This window comes from Rattus norvegicus, chromosome 2 (genome assembly GCF_021556685.1).
Source record: "Rattus norvegicus strain SHRSP/BbbUtx chromosome 2, alternate assembly SHRSP_T2T, whole genome shotgun sequence".
Taxonomy (NCBI): domain Eukaryota; kingdom Metazoa; phylum Chordata; class Mammalia; order Rodentia; family Muridae; genus Rattus; species Rattus norvegicus.
This window is the reverse complement of record NC_141535.1, coordinates 150,063,926-150,071,254: the sequence shown is the minus strand read 5'-3', so window position 1 is coordinate 150,071,254 and position 7,329 is coordinate 150,063,926. Positions and strand designations below refer to the sequence as shown.

Here is a 7,329-nt window from a genome sequence, read left to right as displayed (position 1 = left end):
CTGTCAAAAAAAGGGAAAAGCTGCTTCTGTAGAAATAGAGACCACATTCTCACACGTAATGAGGTAATACAGAGAAATATGAAAAAGTTAAAACTTGTAAAACATATAGCCCTCTAGTGTGCTGTGTAAGCATTGATTATAACTGAAATGAATACGGAAACAAAAATATAATTGGCTGTCAGAGCAAAAGGCACCGCTTTTGACTTCTTACACTGACTATTAAAGATACTAGAGGGCTGGAGAAAGGCCTCAGCAGTTACGAGCACTGACTGCTCTTCCAAAGATCCTGACTTCAATTCCCAGCAACCACAGGGTGGCTCACAACATCTGTAATGAGATCTGATGCCCTCTTATGCTCTTTCTGAAAACAGGTACAGTGTACTCACATAAATAAATCTTTTTTAAAAAGGATACAGGAGAGGTAAAGAAGTAGAAAATATGGGTAAACGTTAGAAATTGTGAATGTAATATTAAGTGTTGCTTTGTTATTTTTTTTTTTACTTTTACTGTCTTAGATTTTGCTTTGGTCAGTGATGCACTCAGGAGTATTATACAGGACAATCATAGCCTAGTGTGTAACTAGATTATACCTGATTCTAAGTTCTCTATGTAGTACTTTCAGTTTATTATTAATATTAATATTATAAGTAAAATTTGTACAACAAGGATTTTTTAAAAATATATAAACATTCACTTTACATACTAACATCAGCCCCTGCTTCTCATCCCAGTGCCCCCTCACACTGATCTTCCCTTTCCCTGCTCCCTTTTTAGAGGAGAAGGGGAAGAACCCCTCAGGTCATCTTCTTATCAGGTTCCTCCCAGGTCCCTTTGCCTCACTCCATTCCCACAATCACACATCAAGTCACTGTAGGATTAGGCATATCCTTTACCACAGAAGTCAGACAAGGTTGTCCAGTTAGTGAAACAGGGTGCAGAGGCTGGTAACAGATTCAAGATCAGACCCCAATTCAGATGTTGGCTGACTCACTTGAAGACCAAGCTGCACTGGGGCTACATGTGTGCAGGCAACATAGGTCCAAGTCACACTCTCTCTTTGGTTGGGATTTAGTCTCTGTGAGACCCCACTACTGCCCACAAATATTCCACAAGACTCTCTGAGCTCCATATGATACAATGCATAAATGACAACATTCTGAGTAAAACTTATACTTCAAGGTATTTTTTTTCTTAGATATATACATCTCTTTAAAATATTGTTAGGAGAAAAACTATGTGATCAAATGTTCCACACATTTTTCATGATCCAAAAACTTGTACTGAATTTCATCTTGATAACGTTCTATAAATTTTATTCTAAGAAGGAGAAGGGAAATGTTTGAAAATGAGCAGAGAGGAAGACTGGGAGACTTGGACTCATGGTACATTGACCTGGAAACAAGAAATTTGCCTCTGAGTGAGGAGATAGCAAGCAAGGGAGCAGAAATGACTGGAAATGTGGCTCCACACTGGATTGCCTGCCTAGCATAAGATCACAGAGTTGGCTGCAGTGAGACTTGATGAAAAATAACACTAAAGCTGAATCCCATGAGTCCGTCCCTACCATTGCAAAGCATACAGGATAGCCAGGTAGCTCCTCTCAGAGGATTGCTCAGCTCCTATTCCAGATCCATAAATTGCAACTGATTGTGACATCTGTGTCTACAACATGAAATGATTTCCTCAGGAGCAGCAAGCAGGTCACTAGGTTAGGCACACGCACACTCCAACACTCCGTTACGGTGCTTCCTTAGAACCTGCGTCACTTCAACACTTTCATTATCCTCAAGCTCACCAGATTAAGATGGCTAGCAGAAAGATTCTGGGATTAACTGCATTTTTCTGGCTTGAATTATATGCTCAAAAATATGAAAAACCGAATGAGACATGCAGGTTGCTGTGCAAATTTAATTTGACTGGATATGTAGAAGCTGAAAACCACTCTGCTGTTATTGGGGGGCTATTTCCTGTTCACTATAGGACCATGCCAACAAGTGACTCTGATGAGGAAATAGAATCACCCATGTGTGAGGGGTAAGTCACTGTTAAATCTTTCCTTTTTCACATTAATTTGTGTAGGCAGAAAAGAATGCATAGCTTGAAGCTTGGGTTTCAGTTTAAGTTCTAACTTTGGCACTATCTGCCTTTATCTCATGTTATAGGGGGAGTGGTTTTCTGTGGTTGTTTCTCAGAAATTCGCTCCTCAGAGGAATTAGAACCATATAGAACTCATATAGAACCAGGAATTGCATACCTCCTTAGCAGAAGAAAACTTACACGATCAGACCTCTGCTGCTGTGTGTGAACACTGAGATCTGAGAAGCAGAGGTGCTGCAGCTTCACTGTTCATTGTTACAAGATAAAGTTCAAGTGGGCAGTCGGGAACTCTGCCTTGTGTCTGAGGAAAGGTTCATGACAGGATTCTGACCTGTAGGAAAATCTGCCCCTACTGCTGTCTCCTGAGAGATATCATATCAAAAAGGGAAATTACTAATATTCCAATATAGCAATTATTGTCAGAAAAAGAAAGATGAGACAGGCCACATGTCTGTTTTATATGTATCTTACACACATAGAAACACAAACAGATTAGACATAAAAAATGCCAGAAATTAAAAGAAAACATAAACAATAATCTTCAATTCCATGGTCATCACAAAACTGAATTTTTATTTTTATATCCATTTTTTGAGTCTTTTGAGAAAAAACATATGATCATCAATAGTATGAGGGGACCAGAGGAAGTAATTATTTTGGACATATTTAACAGCAGAAATTTCCATAATGCTTTGTGGTCATTATAGCCATTGCAGTTTCTTATGTCATTGTATCTATTTCAATCACAACTCCTTTACTCTCATACATGTTCCAAATCCAAGTTATTATTGGAAGGAACAACCTTCAGAACCACTGCTAACAAAGTGAGATTTGTGATGAGTCCCTAATGACACTTTCCTCATCTCACTAAAAGATTTCCATTTTACAGTGAAAGGAACTAGAAGGAGTGAGAGATGATTCTGATATCACAGCAGCAGATCATCTCTTAATCACAGCTGCCACCTCTTTACCATAATGCCCCACACTAAATTTCCATGATGTGAATTACTTGGTTTAGTCAACAATTTCTACTAGAACTTTGAAAGATTATTTTCTACAAAACATCACATGTGAAATGCAATAATACTTTTTTATTGATATTATCTTTTTATTTTGTAGCAGAGATAGATCTTACCGTTAACCCTAGTGTGCCAGTAAATTACAATGTAGACTAGGCTTGCCTAGAAATTATAAAATTCCTCCTCATTCTGCCTTATGCTGTTATTACAAGTATGTACATCATATTCCAGGTTTTCAAGTATTTGAATATAAATTCTTTGCCTATTACAAATAAATTTGCGGATCTAGAAAGATGATGGATCTGTAGTGAAGATGACTGATTGCTCTTCCAGAGGACAAGTGTTCAATTCCCAGTACCCACATGGCAGCTCACAACTGTCTGTAACATCATTATACAGACATAGAGGAAGGCAAAACACCAATGCATATAAAATAAGTCAATTATAAAAAAAGAATTAATTCTGTATATCCTATGAGAGAAATGATGTAAAAAGTAAAAATATCCTCTGGGAAAAATTATTTCATCACTATGGTTTTGTTTTTTCCTTTATTGGATTTTTTAAATTACATTTCAAATGTTATTGCCTTTCTTGTTTTCCAGGACATAAGCCCCTCCCCTTCTTCTAAAAGGATGTTCCCTCCCCATCCACCCTCCCTTCCAGCCAACTAACCCCCGACATCCCACTACACTGGAGGTCCAAGCTTGGCAGGACCAATTGCTTCTCCTTCCATCCTCTGCTACCTATGCAGCTGGAGCCCAGGGTCAGTCCATGTATAGTCTTTGGGTAGCATTTTAGTCCCTGGGAGCTCTGGTTGGTTAGCATTGTTGTTTTTATGTGATTACAAGTCCTTTCACCTCTTCCAATCCTTTCTCTCATTCTTTCAATGAGTGTCCAGTTCTCATTTCAATTGTTTGCTGCTAGCATTCACCTCTGTATTTCACATGCTCTGGCTGTGTCTCTCAGGAGAGATCTATATCTGGTTCCTGTCAGCATGGACTTCTTAGCTTCATCAATCTTATCTAGTTTTGGTGGCTGTATCTATATGAGCCCCATGTGGGGCAGGCTGTGAATGGCCATTCCTTCAGTCTCTGCTCTAAACTTTTACTCTCCCATTTAAGAAGGATCGAAGCATACTTTGGTCATTCTTCTTCTTGAGCTTCATGTGGTCCATGGGTAATCCAAGATTCTGGGCTAATATCCACATATCAGTGAGTGCATGCCATGTGTGTTTTTCTGTGATTGGGTTACCTCACTCAGGATGATATTTTCAAGTTCAATCCATTTGCCTATGAATGTCATGAAGTCATTGTTTTTGATAGCTCCATTGTGTACCACATTTTCTGTATCCATTCTTCTATTGAAGGACATCTGGGTTCTTTCCAACTTCTGGCTATTATACATAAGGCTGCTATGAATATAGTGGAGCATGTGTCTTTGTTACATGTTGGAGCATCCTTTGGGTATATGCCCAAGAAAGGAATAGCTGGGTCCTCAGGTAGTGCAACATCCAATTTTTTGAAGAACCTCCAGACTGATTTCCAGAGTGATTATACCATTTTGCAATCTCACCAACAATGGAGGAGTGTTCCTCTTTCTCCACATCCTTGCCAGCATCTTCTGTCACCTGAGTTTTTGATCTTAGCCATTCTGACTGGTGTGAGGGAGAATCTCAGGGTTGTTTTGATTTGCGTTTTCCTGATGACTAAGAATGTTGAACATTTCTTTAGGTAATTCTCCTTTCGATATTCCTCAGCCGAGAATTCTTTGTTTAGCCCTGTACCCCATTTTTAGTATGGTTATTTAGTTCTCTGGAGTCTAACTTATTGAGTTCTTTATATATTTTAGATATTAGCACTCTATCAGATGTAGGATTGATAAAGATATTTTCCCAATCTGTTTGTTGCCATTTTGTTCTAATGACTGTGTCTTTGCCTTATGGTTTTATGAGGTCCCACTTGTCCATTCTTGATCTTAGAGCATAAGCCATTGGTGTTTTGTTCAGGAAACTTTCCCAGTTTCCATGATATTGAGACCCTACCACACTTTTTCTTCTATTAGGTTAAGTGTATCCGGTTTGATGTGGAAGTCCTTGATCCACTTGGATTTACAAGGTGATAAGCATGGATCGATCTGCATTCTTCTCCATGCTGAGCTCCAGTTGAACCAGCACCATTTGTTGAAAATGCTGTCTTTTTCCCATTGGATGGTTTTAGGTCCTTTGTCAAAGATGAGGTGACCATAGGTGTGTGGGTTCATTTCTGGGTCTTCAATTCTATTCCACTCATCTACCAGCCTGTCTCTGTACCAATTCTATAGTTATTATCACTATTGCTTTGTAATATTGCTTGAGGTCAGCAATGATGATTTCCCCAGAAGTTCTTTTATTGTTGAGTTTAGATTTTGCTCTCCTGGCTTTTTGTTATTCCAAATGAATTTTCAAATTGCTCTTTCTAACTCTATGAAAAATTGAGTTACAATTTTGATGGGCATTGCATTTAATCTGTAGATTGCAGTTAAAATGGTCATTTTTACTATATTAATTCTGCCAATCCATGAGCATGGGAGGTCTTTCCATCTTTTGAGAGCTTCCTCAATTTCTTTCTTCAGAGACTTGAAGTACTTGTCACACAGATCTTTCACTGGCTTGGTTAGAATCATGTCGAGGTATATTATGTTATTTGGGCCTATTATGAAGGCTGTCATTTCCTTATTTTTTCTCTGCCTGTTTATCCTTTGAGAAGAGGAAAGGTACTGATTTGTTTGAGTTAATTTTGTAACCAACCACTTTACTGCAGTTGTTTTTCAGGCTTAGTAGTTCTCTGGTGGAATTTTTGGTGTCCCTTAAGTATACTACAATATCATCTGCAAATAGTGGTATTTTGGTTTCTTCCTTTCCAATTTGTATTCTTTTCACCACCTTTCACTGTCTGATTGCTCTGGCTAGGGTTTCAAGTACTATATTGAATAAGTAGGGACAGAGTGGGCAGCATCGTCTAGTCCCTGATTTTAGTGGGATTGCTTCAAGTTTCTCTCCATTTAGTTTAATGTTAGCTACTGTTTGCTGTATATTGCTTTTACTATGTTTAGGTATGAGTCTTGAATACCTGATCTCTCCGAGACTTTTACAGTGAAGGGGTGTTGAATTGTGTCACATCTTTCTCAGCATCTAATGAAATGATAATGTTGTATTTTTTGCTGTGTTTGTCTATATAGTGGATTATGTTGATGGATTCAATATACTGAAACATTTCTGCATCCCTAGGATGAAGCCTACATGATCATGATGGATGATCGTTTTGATGTGTTTTTTGATTTGGTTTGCGAGAGTTTATTAAGTATTTTTGAGTCTATATTCATAAGGGAAATTGGTCTGAAATTCATTCTTGGGTCTTCGTGTAGTTTATGTATAAGCATAATTGTGGCTGCATAGAAGAAATTTGGTAGTTCTCTCTCTGTTTAGATTTTGTGGAAAGTTTTGACAGTATTGGTATGAGGTCTTCTACAAAGGTCTGATAGAATTCTGCATTAAACCCATCTGGACCTGGGCTCTTTTTGGTTGGGAGACTTTTAATGACAGCTTCTATTTCTTTAGGAGTTATGGGGTTGTTTAAATGGTTTATCTGTTTCTAATTTAACTTTGGTACCTGGTATTTGTCCAGGAAATTGTCCATTTTGTCCAGATTTTCAAGTTTTGTTGAATATAGGCTTTTGTAGTAGGATCTGATGATTTTTTTTAATTTTCTCGGATTCTGTAGTTATGTCTCCCTTTTCATTTCTGATTTTGTTAATTTGGACACACTCTCTGTGTTCTCTTGTTAGCCTGGCTAAAGAATTATCTATTTTGTTGATTTTCTCAAAGAACCAACATTTGGTTCTGTGGATTCTTTGTATAGTCCTTTTTGTTTCTACTTGGTTGATTTCAGCTCTGAGTTTGATTATTTCCTGCCTTCTACTCCTCCTGGATGTATTTCCTTCTTTTTGTTCTAGAGCTCTAAGGTATGCTATCAAGCTGCTGATATATGCTCTCCCCTGTTTCTTTCTGCAGGCACTCAGAGCTATGAGTTTTCCTCTTAGCACAGCTTTCATTGTGTCCCATAAATTTGGGTATGTTGTACCTTCATTTTCATTAAATTCTAAGAAGTCTTTAATTTCTTTCTTTATTTTTCCTTGACCAGGTTATCATTGAGTAGAGCATTGTTCAACTTCCATG

The 7,329-nt window shown here is 37.9% G+C and overlaps 1 pseudogene; it reads left to right on the top strand.

The window, feature by feature from the left end:
• The first annotated feature begins 1,804 nt into the window (after positions 1-1,804).
• The window catches only part of LOC120101015 (vomeronasal type-2 receptor 1-like), a 70,220-nt pseudogene continuing 64,695 nt past the window's right edge, over positions 1,805-7,329 (top strand).